Source organism: Cryptomeria japonica, chromosome 3 (assembly GCF_030272615.1).
Source record: "Cryptomeria japonica chromosome 3, Sugi_1.0, whole genome shotgun sequence".
In the NCBI taxonomy this organism is placed as follows: Eukaryota; Viridiplantae; Streptophyta; class Pinopsida; order Cupressales; family Cupressaceae; genus Cryptomeria; species Cryptomeria japonica.
Window position 1 is genome coordinate 99,846,915 of NC_081407.1, and position 15,867 is coordinate 99,862,781.

A 15,867-nucleotide genomic window follows, 5' to 3' on the forward strand; every position below is an offset into this window, starting at 1 on the left:
GAAAAACTCCTCTATTATGTTTGTGAAAAGGTCTTCATCAAGTTCTTTGTTATCTTCATACACAATATGTTCAAGTTCGTGACCTTGAAATGTAGATGCATTTTTTTCATTTTGTTCAACAACTTGAATGATTCCTTCATGCATGTCCATATTTTCAAATCTCATGACATGATTGTCCTTCTTTACCAACACCTTTGAAAAGTGACCTTCAACCTCTTGTTGTGTATTCCCCATGGTATCTAGCATGGTTTTTTCTTCTTTTTTTTTCAAAAACTTTCTAGTACTACATAAACTAGATATGACAATCACCAGTTGTTTTTTTCTCCTCCTCTTGGAAGAGTTTAGCAAGATCACTTTGTTCAGATTCAGAATTCCCCACTATTGCATTTGTTGGTGGTGCCTCGAGTACAATCTTTTCTGGTGGTGAAGGAAGCTTGTCTTGGTTTCTAGCTACATAGCTAGGAGAAGTATTTGGATACAACCTCCTTGGAATATATTCGTAAGGAGAAGAGAATACAACTTGAGTTGCTTTTTGGGGGCAAGAACCTCATTAGCCAACCTCTGCACCATGGGATTTGTTCTCTTGGTAGACAATGATTCCAAAGAAGAATTTTCTCTGGATCCATTTGGCTCTATCTTTATCTTACCCGCAAGGATAAGATCATCTTCAATATCAATTGCTAAAGCTTGTGCAACTGCAAGCTCTCTCAGAACTGCCCTCCTCAACAAGAAACTCACCTTAGGTAACTAAGTGTTGACAAAGAAACACTTCAAATTTTTAGCAGTAATTTGAGCCACCATTAGAATTCTGTTAGACGACTTGTTAAATTTAGCCATGAACTCCTGCATGCGTTCTTGTGACTCTTTTTTCATTTGAGTAAGCTATGCTAACAATGCATGAGCATCTTTTGTAGGCTTGAACCTCTCTTCAAACTTTATTCTAAGAGTAACCCAGTTTGTAATGGTTTGTGGCACGAGGTGGTAGAAACAATCAGCGGCAGTACCTTGTAAAGTTTCAATGAAAAGTCTCATTGAAATATCCTCATGTTCCATACCAACACTAGTAGAAAAAACATAAATAAATGACTAAATAAAATACTAAAAATTGCCTATAAATGACCAAACTTGGTCACGTGACTAGTGGTAGTTTATTGTTAATCATTTATAACATGAAATTTATGACTAAACCATTTTTAGTTATTTATTCTAGTTGTTTTGATTGATCAATTTGGTAGTATATTCATTCATATTTTTAGTCCTTGATTGTTGTTAATTGGTCATTTATTTAGTCATTCTAATTATTGATGCTTTGCAAAAAGGATGGTTAGGATAACAAACACCAACAAACAGGAAGAAACAAGTGTTAGTGTTAGAAAATCAGAAATCAAACACTATCCTAAAAAAGCATATCAAGAGAGACATTAAAAGAAAAATAGAACATTTAACAAAAAAAATAAATGCAACAAGGTATCTCCAAATGCCTTCCACCATGCTTGTAGCTTCTCCTCCCTTGTTCCTCTCCTCTCCAAGTTCCCAAATGAGTGTAGCTCTTAGTAGCTTTTTGCACTATTTTGGATGTCTTATGGAGGTTCAAGATTGTAAATGCTTTAAAACCATGCAAATGCAAGTGTAAAAAAAACTAAATATGAGATATTATGTAATTAACTAAGATTAAGTTTAGCCCAAAATGACAATGTGAGATGATTATGCTAAATGCTTCTAAAATTAACTATAAGTTAGATGCATACAAGCTTTTAAGATCTGGATTATGAAGAAATGAGCTCTATTTATAGGTAAAATGGAGCAATGGAGGGCTGAGATTGAGTAATCTCATCAAGTGTCAGGATTGATGGGTTTATGATCCATGTGAGGGCTTTCAATCCAATCCCAGGATGATAAATTTCAACAAGAGATGGGTTGAGAGGAAAGGGAATAAGCAGTAAATGATTGACATGACTTGAGGGTTAAATTCAGAGGTAAGGTTAATGTTGAGTTGAGTGAATAAATTCGTTATTCAAGGAATAATGCCTTTATCCAATGGATAAAATCTTGTGCGAGATTTAGTGAGGATAACAATGGTCAAAGAAATAAATGCTTGAAGAGACCCATGAGTCAAATGAGGGTTGAGTTAGAGGTAAAGTCTCTAACCATGGGGGCAAATGGATTTAACCATAAATGGTTATGTAAGAGCCATTAATGGTCATATAAGAGCCATTAGTGGTTTGGAAGCCTTTAGGGGTTAGCTTGTTGAACACATTAAACATTAAATGCTTTTCAAAGACTTTGGAGGCTTTGAGAAGTGACTTCAAGTTGCTTAGGAATGTGACAATATTTAGGGGATGGATTAGGCTAGTTAGGAATGATTAGAAAGTGGTTAGAAGGATCTAGAAGGGGATTTAGGATTGCAAGTGGGTTTGGTGGGTGAGGGAAAATAGGATTTAAACTAAAATAAATTAATTTATTTCAACTTGTGGTTTGCAACTTGCATTTGTAGGAGAATGCGAGTGGGGGGGATTTTTAAATAAATGTTTTATTTATTTATTTAAAAGAGGAAAGGGGATTAAATTAAATAAATAGGATTGATGCTCTGCAAAAAGGATGGTTAGGATAACAAACACCAACAAACAGGAAGAAACAAGTGTTAGTGTTATAAAATTATAAATCAAACACTATCCTAAACAAGCATATCAAGAGAGACACTAAAAGCAAAATAGAACATTTAACAAAGAAAATAAATGCAACAAGGCATCTCCAAATGCCTTCCACCATGCTTGTAGCTTCTCCTCCCAAATGAGTGTAGCTCTCAGTAGCTTTTTGCACTATTCTGGATGTCTTATGGAGGTTCAAGATTGTAAATGCTTTAAAACCATGAAAATGCAAGTGTAAAACAAACTAAATATGAGATATTATGTAATCAACTAAGATTAAGTTTAGCCCAAAATTACAATGTGAGATGATTATGCTAAATGCTCTCTAAAATTCACTATAAGTTAGATGCCTATAGAACATTTTTCAAGTTCCCAAATGAGGGTAGCTCTCAGTAGCTTTTTGCACTATTCTGGATGTCTTATGGAGGTTCAAGATTGTAAATGCTTTAAAACCATGCAAATGCAAGTGTAAAACAAACTAAATATGAGATATTATGTAATTAACTAAGATTAAGTTTAGCCCAAAATGACAATGTGAGTTGATTATGTTAAATGCTCTCTAAAATTCACTATAAGTTAGATGCATACAAGTTTTTAGGATCTAGATTATGAAGAAATGAGCTCTATTTATAGGTAAAATGGAGCAATGGAGGGTTGAGATTGAGTAATCTCATCAAGGGTCAGGATTGATGGGTTTATGATCCATGTGAGGGCTTTCAATCCAATCATAGGATGACAAATGTCAACAAGAGATGGGTTGAGAGGAGATGGAATAAGCATTAAATGCTTGACATGACTTGAGCGTTAACTTGGGAGGTGAGGTTAATGTTGAGTTGAGTGAATAAATTCATTATTCAAGGAATAATGCCTTTATCCAATGGATAAACTCCTATGCAATAGTTAGTGAGGATAACCATGGTCAAAGCAATAAATGCTTGAAGAGACCCATGAGTCAAATGAGGGTTGAGTTAGAGGTAAAGTCTCTAACCATGGGGACAAGTGGATTTAACCATAAATGGTTATGTAAGATCCATTAATGGTCATGTAAGAGCCATCAGTGGTTTGGAAGCCTTTAGGGGTTAGCTTGTTGAACACATAAAGCATTAAATGCTTTTCAAAGACTTTGGAGGCTTTGAGAAGTGACTTCAAGTTGTTTAGGAATGTGACAATATTTAGGGGATGGATTAGGCTAATTAGGAATAATTAGAAAGTGGTTAGAAGGATCTAGAAGGGGATTTAGGATTGCAAGTGGGTTTGGTGGGTGAGGGAAAATAGGATTTAAACTAAAATAAAATTAATTTATTTCAACTTGTGGTTTGCAACTTGCATTTGTAGGAGAATGCGAGTGGGGGGATTTTTAAATAAATGTTTTATTTATTTATTTAAAAGAGGAAAGGGGATTAAATTAAATAAATAGGATTTATTCATTTAATTGATTGTGAATTTGGTGTAATGAATTAATTAAAATAAATTGAATAATTTATTTAATTAATAGGAGAATGGTTGAGGATGAATTAATTAAATGCTAATTTAATTAACTATTGGCTAGTGTATTTATTAATTAAATAAATAGTAAATATTCATTTAATTAAATGGACATATTTATGTGACTACATTTGCCCCTCTTTGAGACGGAGCGGTTTATCGCGTCATTTCAAAGAAAGAAAAATAAGTGTGAAGAAAATGCCACATAAATGTTAATTTAATGGGTGGTATGCCCCCTCGAGAGATGGACCGAATTTTTTTGAAAAAATCGGGCGATCTCTCAAAAAAGAACGAAAAGTTGAGGGGAGGTAGAATAGAAGAATTTAGAAATAATGGTGAAAGAATGGGGGAAGACGGGGTGAATACGGAGAAAGGGGAAGCCAGTGAGTACCCTTAGGTCATGTAGGAGATACGATGCAAAGGTAGTGTGTGCTTTGGATTGATTCTATACAATTGATCAAAATTGGTTGGACAATCTAGTGCAATCGGTTTAATTGCCCCGATCGAGTCAAAGCATGACAGTTGATGTCAGTTGTTTGCTTGGACAAGATAAAGTTTGAGTAAGTGAATCAAAGTGACATGTTGGTGACTTAGTCAATAGATGTAATTGCCCGATGAAGTCAAGGTATAGGAAGCAAAATACTCATTGAGACTTAGACAATTGATGTAATTGTCTGTTGTGATTGTGTTGGATTTGATTGAGCAATTGATAGTGTGTGCATGGGATGGATGGTTGTGGTGAATCATAGCAATCCCGTTGAGACTAGGTCATTATGAGAAATGCTTGTTATAGTCTAGGTTTTCCATAATCGATTACCTGTTAAGACCTAAAGATACTTGATTAGAGTATCTGTTGATATTCTAGGTGTGCGTGAGTTGATGTACCTATGCAGATAGAGTAACTTGCTTGATTGGGTTGATGGGAAATGATGTAGGGTATGTGATTATGATGATGACCTGGATAGGGAGGGTGAGGGGGGATTCAATGTTAGATAGAATATATGGAGGACCTAGGACTCATTCCTATGGAAGAAGATCGAAAAAAGAGAGTATCCATTGTCATTACTATGTATGAATGATATGCAACTATATGGATGTATGGATGGATGGAATGCAAGGAAATGCAATATATACAGATGAGATGGAATGATGATCCATAGTGCTTTATTTTTCATCATTGAGCATGGTAGTATCAATCTTGGACGAGGCAGTAGGAACCAAGTTTGGAGTATTGTACATGTAAGCAAGCAACATAGATAAAGAATATGAACCCTCCATTTTGGTTCATGTGCAGACGGTCGAGGTATACATTGTAGTCAGTAAGCCATAGTGATTTATCTCTATATTTTTGCATATGATCACGTAGCTTAGTGAACTTCCCACATAGACACCATTAGTACATGCCCCAGAACTTCATTGGAACAATTCGCAGACAATAAACAAAACGATACTTAGGAACCATCCCGACTACTCTAATCACTTGTGGATATCTCGAAGTAGCATAAGAACCTGATATAAATGAATAAATAACTTATCAAACTGACCAAGTACTTGATATCTTAAACAAAAATTTCTTGTCAAAGAAAATGTTATCTTGTCTTTGTTTTGGTAAGGAATGATGCATCCTTGTTAAGACAGTTGTGTGTCGATGTTTGATTGTTTGGTTGATTTGATAAGTGATCATCGTTTCAGTAATTCAAAATGTTTGTTTGATATCTACTTTGATGTGTATGTACAAAGTATTTTTATGCGTTGCCATGTTTTTGATCGATTTTTGATGTTTTTTAATGTTTTTCGATTTTTGTAAGATAGTTTTGAATGTTTTTGGATTTTGTGAGACAATTTGTGAATGTTTTTGGATTTTGTGAGACAATTTTGAATGAAGAACTCAATGAATTATAAGTAATGTAGAATCCACTTCCATCATTAGGTTAAGATCATTTCCCCTTGTTTAGACATGACTATGAAAATGCGGGATGGAAGACGCATGCAGTACTATCCTTGATTGCAGATCAATAACAACCCATGGTTTGACTGAGGGATGAATGGATGCAATGAATGTGATCACAACAAGTCTGAAAGACAATGGATCCATAACCTTTATGAGTGGTGCTTGTTTTCCAGGTATTCACCATCGTACTTACCCAAGGTGCCACCGGAGTGGTTGTTCACCGTTTGGATGCATGATTTTTCTTTACTATTTTGATTTTTTTGTATTTTCTTCAGGACATTTATCTGAATGTTTTTGGTGTTCTTTCTGATATGTATGAAGCTTGATGCTTTGTTCAGCTTATGTATGAAACCGTTTGAGGTGCATGTTGTTGATCGGATCTGCTAGCGGTTCTCCTTCTGAAGTAGCCAACTGATATGCATCGGACCCAAATACAACAGTGATAACATATGGACCCAACCAGTTTGATTCAAACTTTCCCTGATGTTCTCTATTTGGTTGGTTATGAGGATTCTCTCTGAGAACAAGATCACCTACCTCAAATGTACAAGGTCTAACCTAGTGATTATAGCTTCTGCTCATGCGCTGCTGATAGGCTTTGAGGTGGTTGTATGCAGTTTGTTGCCTTTCATCAAGTAGTTCCAAGTCTTGAAGATGGGAGACTTGGTATGCTTCATCATCTATCAAATTATGCAAGGAAACCCATAGAGATGGTATCTCAACCTCAATAGGAAGGATTGATTATGTGCCATAGACTAGTGAGTAGGGAGTTGCGCTTGTAGGGGTTCAAATGCTAGTTCGATACACCCATAGTGCTTGATTTAATTGAAAATGCCAATCACAACCGACATCATTGACTGTCTTCTTGAGGATTCTCAATATGTTCTTGTTTGATGCTTTGGCCTAACCATTGCCTTGTGGGTAATAGGGAGTGGAAAAGCGGTGTTGGATGTGAAACTTCTCATAGATCTCACGGACATCCTGATTTTTGAAAGGAATCTCGTTACCTGTGATGATGGACATGGGTACACCATACCGATAGATGATGTAATTAAGGATGAATGAAGCAATCTGCTATTCGGTGACTTGGGTAAGTGGAACAACTTCAATCCGTGTTGTGAAATATTTAGTAGTGGTAATGATGAACTTATGGTTGTTGGATGAGGATGGATGGATCTTACGCACAAGGTCAAGTCCCCATTGACAAAAAGGCCATGGTGTCGTGATTGGTTGCAATTCCTATGCTGGTGCATGTATCAGGTCTCCATGAACTTGGCATTTCTTGCATTTTCTAACAAAATAGTAGGAGTATTTTTCCATGGACGACCAATAGTATCCAACACGCATGATCTTCTTTGCTAGTCAAGGACCGCTTGAGTGAGTCCCACAAATTCCTTCATGTACGTCTTCCAAGGTCTTTGTTGTCTAATCTTGTTCCAAACATCGAAGGAGAGTACCATCAAGACTACATCAGTATAGGGTTTTAGCAATGATGGTGTATCGAGCGGTTTGGCGAATGAAGGTTTTGCATTGGTTATTCAATTGGGTAGAAGGAAGTGTGTGATCGCGGAGGTAGGTGTAGAACTCACCGTACCATGGGGATTTAGAACCGACAAGGTGACATATCATCTCAGATTTGGGGATATCATAAGCAGGAATCCAAAGTTGTTCTACCAAGAACTCGTAGAGTGTTGAATTATGTGGAAGTAGAACTCGTAGCGTGTTGAATTATTTGGAAGATCTAGGAGAGATGCAATGGTAGCCATGGCCTCATCATCGTGATTCTAGTTGGGAGTCACCATATATATGTAGCTCTTTCAATTTCCATTGTATGGCTAGTCTGAGACCTGTGATCAGGGCCTCATATTCTGCTATGTTGTTTGTACATGGAAAAGTTAGTCTGTAAGACTTCGGGATGCTGTCACCTTGAGGCGTGATAAACAAAATTCCTGCCCCCGAGCCATGCCTAGTATATGAACCATCAAAGTATAGTTTCCATGGCTGTGTTGTTGTGATCATGAATATCTCTTCATCTAGAAAATTAGAAATAAGAGGATGATCGCCTATGAGGGGTGCATCGACCAATTGATCTGCAATAACTTGGCCCTTGATAGCCTTACGGTCCACATACTCAATCTCAAATTCACTCAAAATCATCACCCATTTGGCCAAGTGGCCTGTCAATGCTGCTTTGTTGAGTAAGTACTTTAGTGGATCAATCTTTGCAATGAGTTGTACTTTATGTGTTAACAGGTAGTGCCTCAGTTTAGTGGCTGTCAAGAGTACTATTAGGCAAGCTCACTCAATAGGTGTGTTATTGAGCTCATAGCCGACCAGTATGCGAGAGATATAGTACACAACAAAATCTTTCCATTCTGCATTATGTTGTGCTAGTAGTACTCCCAATGTTGTATTAGTTGCTGAAATATAGAGCAATAGAGGTCTACTTGGATCTGGTGGGATCAACAACGGTGTATTCATGAGATAGGCCTTGAGCATCTGGAATGCTTGTTGGCATCTGGTATCCCATTGAAAGTGGATGTTTTTGTGTAACAAATGTGTAAAGGGATGACACTTATCTGCTAGTTGTGCAATGAATCTTCAGATGGATTGTAGTTGCCCTTGTAATGTCCTTAGCTGACTGATGTTCTTTGGAGGTGGCATGTCCATGATTGCTTTGACCTTTGTTGGGTCAACCTCAATGCCTTTGCTTGAGACAATGTATCCTAGAAGCTTCCCCGAGGTTACTCCAAAGACACATTTCTTTGGGTTGAGTAGAACATGATATTGTTCCAATCTATCAAAGATTTTATCTAATATTTCTAGATGACCCTCTCTTGCTAATGATTTTGCCAATAAGTCATTGACATAATCCTCCATTAAGGTATGCATTATATCATGAAAGGTGGTTGTCATGGCTCTTTGATAGGTGGCCCCTGCATTCTTTAGACCAAAAGGCATTACATTCCAACAGTATGTTCCCCATGGACATGTGAAGGCTGTCTTATGTTGATCCTTTGGTGCGATCTTTATCTAGTTGTACCCTGAAAAGCCATCCATAAGAGAAAGCATGGCATGTCCTACTGCTAGGTCCATGATCATGTCAATGTTTGGTAGGGGGAAGTCATCTTTAGGACAAGCCTTGTTTAGATCTTTGAAGTTAGTACAGATAGGAATGCCCCCATTTAGTTTACCGACAGGTACAATGTTGGATATCCAATTTGCATAATCAATTGGTCTAATAAAACCAACATCCAGGAGTTTCTTAAGTTCTGCTTTGACTAGTACCGCAATCTGGGGGTGCATCTTGCAAAGCTTCTGTTTGACAGGCTTAGCTCCTTCTGCTATGATGAGGTGATGCATGACTAAATTAGGATCGAGACCAAGCATGTCTGCATATGACCATGCAAAGTTGATCTGATGCTTTTGGAAGAATTCTACAAACTTAGGTTGTTCCTCTGGAGTTAAAAAATATGTCAGATGTATGTTGTGAGGAGTCTTAGGAGTCCCCACGTTGAATTCTTGTGTTTTCTCGATGAGGATCATTGATCGTTCTTGATTTGCACTGGAGGGGAGGATGTCAAACCTTTCATCTATAGGCACCTCGGAGAGGTTTTCACTGTTGGATACACTCTTTCTTTTTACTTTTTTGGGATCAAACAATGCCACAATGTGGTTTTCACTGGAAGATCCATATTTTATTGTAATATTTTTGCAGCTAAAAGGTTTGGCATCTGCCCCGAAGTATGTTGCGCTATTAAGTTCAATGGCGAATCCAGTTTTGTGATCCTTGCTTGGTATGTTATCCCTAAGTTCCAAAAAGTCAATGATCACCTCATCGTTTTGGAATTGGTTAAGGCATGGGGGATTGGATTAGTTCCATTCGACGAGTTCAGGATGGATAACGAGCATTACCTCATCGATAAGGTTAAGTTCATAAGATGTGTCAATGAGGGTTAAGATATTGTGGTGAAGGTCATTGATGGTACTCTCCCTATCAGAATCAGGGGTAGGATGTGACGTAGGGTCTATGGAAGGTGTTTCCAGTTTAGGTACCTAAGAGGTTTTAATCTGTGCTTCTCCATAAATAGGGATTTATTTGTGAGGTAGAAGTGGTGATGCATCTTCCTCATCTGAAGTATTGAGATGTACGGAATCAAATTCCCACTCATGTGAGTCGGTCTCTGAGTCGGTGTCCAACATCCGATTATTATACCAAACCGAGATATCCTTTGAGTTAAACACTGTAGGTGTAATCAGTTGATGTACCTTTAGAGATGGAATGGTTGGTGCTGCGAGGAGGATTATTGGGATCAGTAAATCCGATATTGGGAGTATCAACATAGTTGAATCTGTTACTTCTGTTGGAATTATCATTGTTGTCAATACTGTTGGGGGTTTTGATACTGCTAATGGTGTTGTTGATGCGGTTGCTACTATTGATGGAGTTGTTGGTTTGATTGGTGGGATGATTGATGTTGTGGATGGTATTACTGGGATTCTCAGCCTTGTTGGGGTAGTTGGTGCGGTTCTTGGTATTGCTGATATAATCAAGGGTGGCCTCTTTAGAGTATTAGGCTGATATAGAGGTTTGCTGGGTTTCCCTTTGAATCTAAGCTTAGGAAGAGTCTCCTTTTGAAAGCCTAATCCAGTGTTATCTTTAGACTTTAATTCAGTTGCAATGACTCATGTCGTCCTTGCTTGTGAGGTCCCAAAGCACTCTGACCATCATAGCCCATTCTTTGCATAATGGTAAGGCCTTTGCCATATTGATCTGTGGGAAGCTTAGCTTGTGGGATTTCCGTGGTGATAGGGTCTTTATAGATCTATTATGCTAAGTCCTCATCTCTGGTCTCCTCTTCCTGACTCTTTCCATGGATAAAAGGCATCAAAGTGCATGCTGGTTTGGCCAATGGTGTTTTAAGTAACCTTTGAGGCTTACCATGAGTTCTAGGGGAAGTGGGTAGTTCTCCAACACAAAAGAGTTGGCTTAGATTGTACTCCCCAAAACCTTCCTTTGCCATTTTCTTTTTTAGCTTCTGTTGCTTTGGTATAGTGGTGTTTGAACTGGAAAGAGAGGCTGGACTTACATATGATGTGGATGGGATAGCTTCTCTATTGTTGGGAACAATAATCTCTAGTTGATGGTTGATATTGTTACAATATGCAAATGGATTTGCATCGCCCAGGATTGTAATTTCTACATCGTTATGAGGAAACTTGATACACTGGTGATAGGTGGATGGAATAACTTGCATGGCATGTATCCAAGGTCTTCCTAACAACAAATTATATGACAGAGGAAGTTCCAGAACTTGACATATGATGTGCTTCACCACCGGGCCCACTCAGATTAGTAACACAACTGCTCCTTTTGAAGAACGCTCTGCATCATCATAGGCTTTTATTGTTATCATTTTACGAGGGTCCATTGATTCAACTGCATATCCCAATGCTGTGACCAATTGTAATGTACATATATTTAGGCCTTCTCCATTGTCGATCAAGACTCACTTGATCTTGTGTTGGTTGATGAATCTTTCAATATGGAGTGAGATGTTATGAGGTTGTTGGAAGGATGTATTGTTGCTTTTAGATAAAGTGAGACATGGTGATGACCTCAGATTACCAACCATAGCTTGAAATTGATCTGTATTTACATTGGTAGGGACCGATGCCTCTTGGAGAGCTTGATCCAAGATTATTTTATGAGATGGGGATAGGCGCAAAAGCTCTAAGATGGATATAAATGCGGGTGTCTTATCTAATTGCTCCACAAGGTTATACTACTTTGGGATGGAGGTTGTGCCTTGTGGAGCTACTTTAATGGTGATCTTGCTATGACGCATAACAACATTGCAGGTAGGGCTTGGATCTTTGATGGTAATGGTTGCAATTTGTTCATTGGCATCATATAGGTGATTCACAGTGTAATTATAGGCGGCTCAGGTATAATCATTGGTATCTGTGTTTCATCCTGAAGTGGAAGGACCCCTTTAATCTTGTGATGGAAGCAAATTCTTAAACATGAGATGATCATTATTTGAGGTTTTAGGGTTGTGTCCTTCAATTTCAATCTCTCCTCAGTCAATAAGATCCTAAACAAGATCTTTCAATCTATGCCAGTTACTTGTTTTATGCCCTTTCCCTTGATGGAATTCACAAAGTTCATTATCTCTCCACCATGGAGGTTTGACCTGAGGTTCATAATTAAATGTCTTTGGTAAGGTCACCAGATTTGAAGAGACCAATTGACGTAACACTATTTCAATAGGTTCCCCTAAGGGAGTGTATGTACGTTTTGGTTTATAATTTTGCTATCATTGTATCGGTTCCTCTTGTGGTGCATTGCGTCCTTGATTTTGTGGAGGAGCAATTGTGTTGTTCTTAAGAGGGTGATTTTGCCCCGCAAATCGGACCATAGGTTGTGCACTCTTTATAGTCCTTGTATCTACAACCCTGTCATTGACGATGTTTTTTTTTTAATTCCAGAAGTTGGGTTTATCATTGTTAAAGCGCGGGCGAGGGCCATCTTTTGGTTCATTGTATATATTGATAAGCCCTTTTTTAATGAGGGCCCATTCATATTTTAACCCTTGGGTGATCATGTCAGCAAAGGATTCTGTGTCTTTCATGTCTAGGTGGAATTCCATTTCATCGTTCAAGTTAGAAATAAATATTTCCACAAGCTCTCATTCGGGTAGATGAAGAACTCCTACTAGATAGTTGTCTCCACTGTTGTAGGAAAGTTGAGAATAGTTCCCCTGGTTTTTTCTTGGTGTTACACAGATCTGCCATGGTGACATTGTGTTCTATGTTGTGTGAATAATGTGCAATGAACTTTTGGACCAGTTCTTCGATTGTCCCAATGTCGTCTGTTATTCGGGAAAACCATTGTGTGGTTGTTCCCCCCAAACTTTGAGGAAAGAGGTGCATTAGATATGTGTCTTCATATGCTACTTCTAGGAAAGCTGAGTGAAATTCCCTGACATGATCTCTAGGGTCTCCTTTTCCCTGATACTTTTCAAACTTAGGTGTTTCAAACCCTTGTGGAAAAGGTGGCATATATAGATTTTTATCAAAGGGATAGGTATACATCATTAAGTGAAAACTAGGTAGTTTTCAGACCACTGTGGAGTTGTTGGGATAGATTCTTGACTTATTGCCTCAACATGTTAATGTCATTAGGAGGAGGAGGTGGTGGGGGATTTCCTTGATTAAGGTCATATCTGAAGTTATCTCGACCTCTTCCACCCTCATTACAACTATGGTGTTCTGATGCTAGCCGTAATTGTGCGGTATCAAAATCAGAGGGTAGTTTGGCTCCCTCTTGAGCAAGTCTTAAAAAATGAGCATCAATGTTGTTTTTGAGGATTTCATCAAAAATTTGATTGAAGAGGGGGTTATGTTGTGCCTTTTCTATTGCTTCAGGAGTGGGAGTACTAGGATTTTCATCATTTGCATTTCCTCCAAGGGCTTCTCGGAATTCATTGAGATTTTCCTCCTCTTCTACTTCGAGTTCTAGTTGTCTAGTCCTTGATCTGGTTTGAGCCATTTTTGAAAGTTGTTGTTGAAGTTTGGTGAAAATGATTATGAGTTGGTGATGGAATGAGAGATAAATGTTTGGTGAAGTGTTTAGGATACAAATCTCTAACACTAAAGGTTTGATGTTACCAAAGTCCTTCTATGAATTGCTTGTTGTGTTTGTTGACAATGTTTGAGATGATAAGGTATAGCAAGGTCTGAGATGTGTTACAGACCAAGCTATCTAGTAATGAGAGGATGCACTCATAGACTAGTTTTAACCTGCGTAGAAATGCCTCTTAGGATGAGTTTATCCTAGATGTAGAGACACTCTAAAAAGTGATGTGTTGTTTTGATTCAAGCAGTATCTAGAAAGAAATTTGGACAAGACCTCTTTATGTTTCGAGAGTTGGAATAAATTGATGATGTATGAATGTGAGAATGGATGGAATGTTAACTTCAATAAAAACTTTGTGTTACAAATGGGATAAATTCTTCCTCTTCTCTTTCGAGGGTTGGTGGTTCTTCCTAAGCTATGTTATATGTAATGCAGATATCTAGAAAGAAGGCAGGGTTGATTTTGCCTCCCTTGTTTTTATGATAACTCAAAGCTCTATATTGAGTAAAATCTCTATTGTTCAAAGACTCTTGATCAAACTTGTTGGATTTTCCTCGAAGATATAGACACATATGACGCAAGAAGGCTTTGTGTGAGACAAAAAATTATCTATTGAGACAGAAAAATTTCCTGCTTTTGATGAAAGCCTTTGAGCTCAATGGTATTTTCTTCAAATTGATATGTTTATGAAGATTCTTCCTTCTCAAAATGTGAAGGATGGTCATATAGTTTGATATCTTGTTTGCACTTTGTTTTGATTTTTGTCAAATGTTTGGTTTTTGAAATTTTGTGTTGGATGAATACTTGTTTTTGAATTGGTTTTGATTTTCTTTTACAAGAAAATAGAGCAAGCACACAAACACAATAATATTGCCTCAAAAGGCACAAATAAGTGTGGGTCTAAATCAACCCAATCTTTGAACTTTTTGACCCCTTTTCAAATGTTTTTGTGTATGTTTTTCCAAAAGCCTGAAGTCGGCTCAATTTATCACTGGTCTGACACAAAATGAAGACACTTCAAACACATTTGATCCCTAAGGTCAAATGGCCAGTTGCGATAATTTCAACCCACATCTTGATATTTCTTCAACTTTGGTAGTACATATCTTATGAATCCCATCGTAGCAGGTAAGGATGTGATATACTAAGTCCTGCGCGAGCATAATAGATAGATGATCCCTATGATGGGGGAGTCACCACTTTTATCAAGCTACAAGTAGTCTTTCAAAAAGCCTTGTTTTTAATCAAGGAAATATGTATGGTGAGTATCTTGGGAGAAAAACCATCTATGATCTTGCACTGAATTTATCACAAATATCCTCAATCAACAGAACGGGTGGGTTTCTATATAAATAGGTATCTAGTAATTTTCGATGTTTTTGGACATAAGTTCATTCTGCAGTGACTCACTTAAGAGCCTTGTAACTTGTGGTGGGGCCCATATGTCCTTTCGAAAAGTTACATTGTAGGAACAACTATACCCAAGGCTACAACTTTCGCTCACACCTGATTTCTATAGCGGCTCGAAGGATTTACTACGCAAGGTCGTTCCCAAGAGTGATGTGTCTCTTGGCAGGCCTCTCTTAAAAAGATAAAATTTTGAGTGTTACTAGCACTTTTCTCTTGCACCTAGGACCACGAAAGCTAAGGGAGAGGATAGTATGCATTAGAAGTAGGACCACTCGACAAACTTTGCACAAGTGTGCCAATCACCAAAAATACTTGTTCTTTTTAACTGATTTTCATTGTAATGTGATCTAACTATTTGGAGATGTTGCTCCAACAATCATGGTGTTCCTTTTAACTTCAAAGGCAAAATGTTTTGTAGTCTAAGAATTTGAAATCTTGGTCAACTGAATTGAGAACACGTTCTTGCTTGAAGTAAAAATCGCTTTGAACTTGAAGGAAAAATGGTTTGTTATTTTTAAACTTTGCCCAAAATGAAGTGTGGATTGTGATTTCTTTTAAGTTTGATGCAAGAAATAAAATTTGTGTTGTTGATTTTAAGCACCAAAATAAAGATTTTGCTCCTATCTTGCAAAAAAAGAAATTTTGTTGGGTTTTGAAATTGTGGTTCTTTTTACCTTTGACAAATGAGATTCTTTTTATGAGCCCGAACAAAATGTGTAATTCATTTTTAT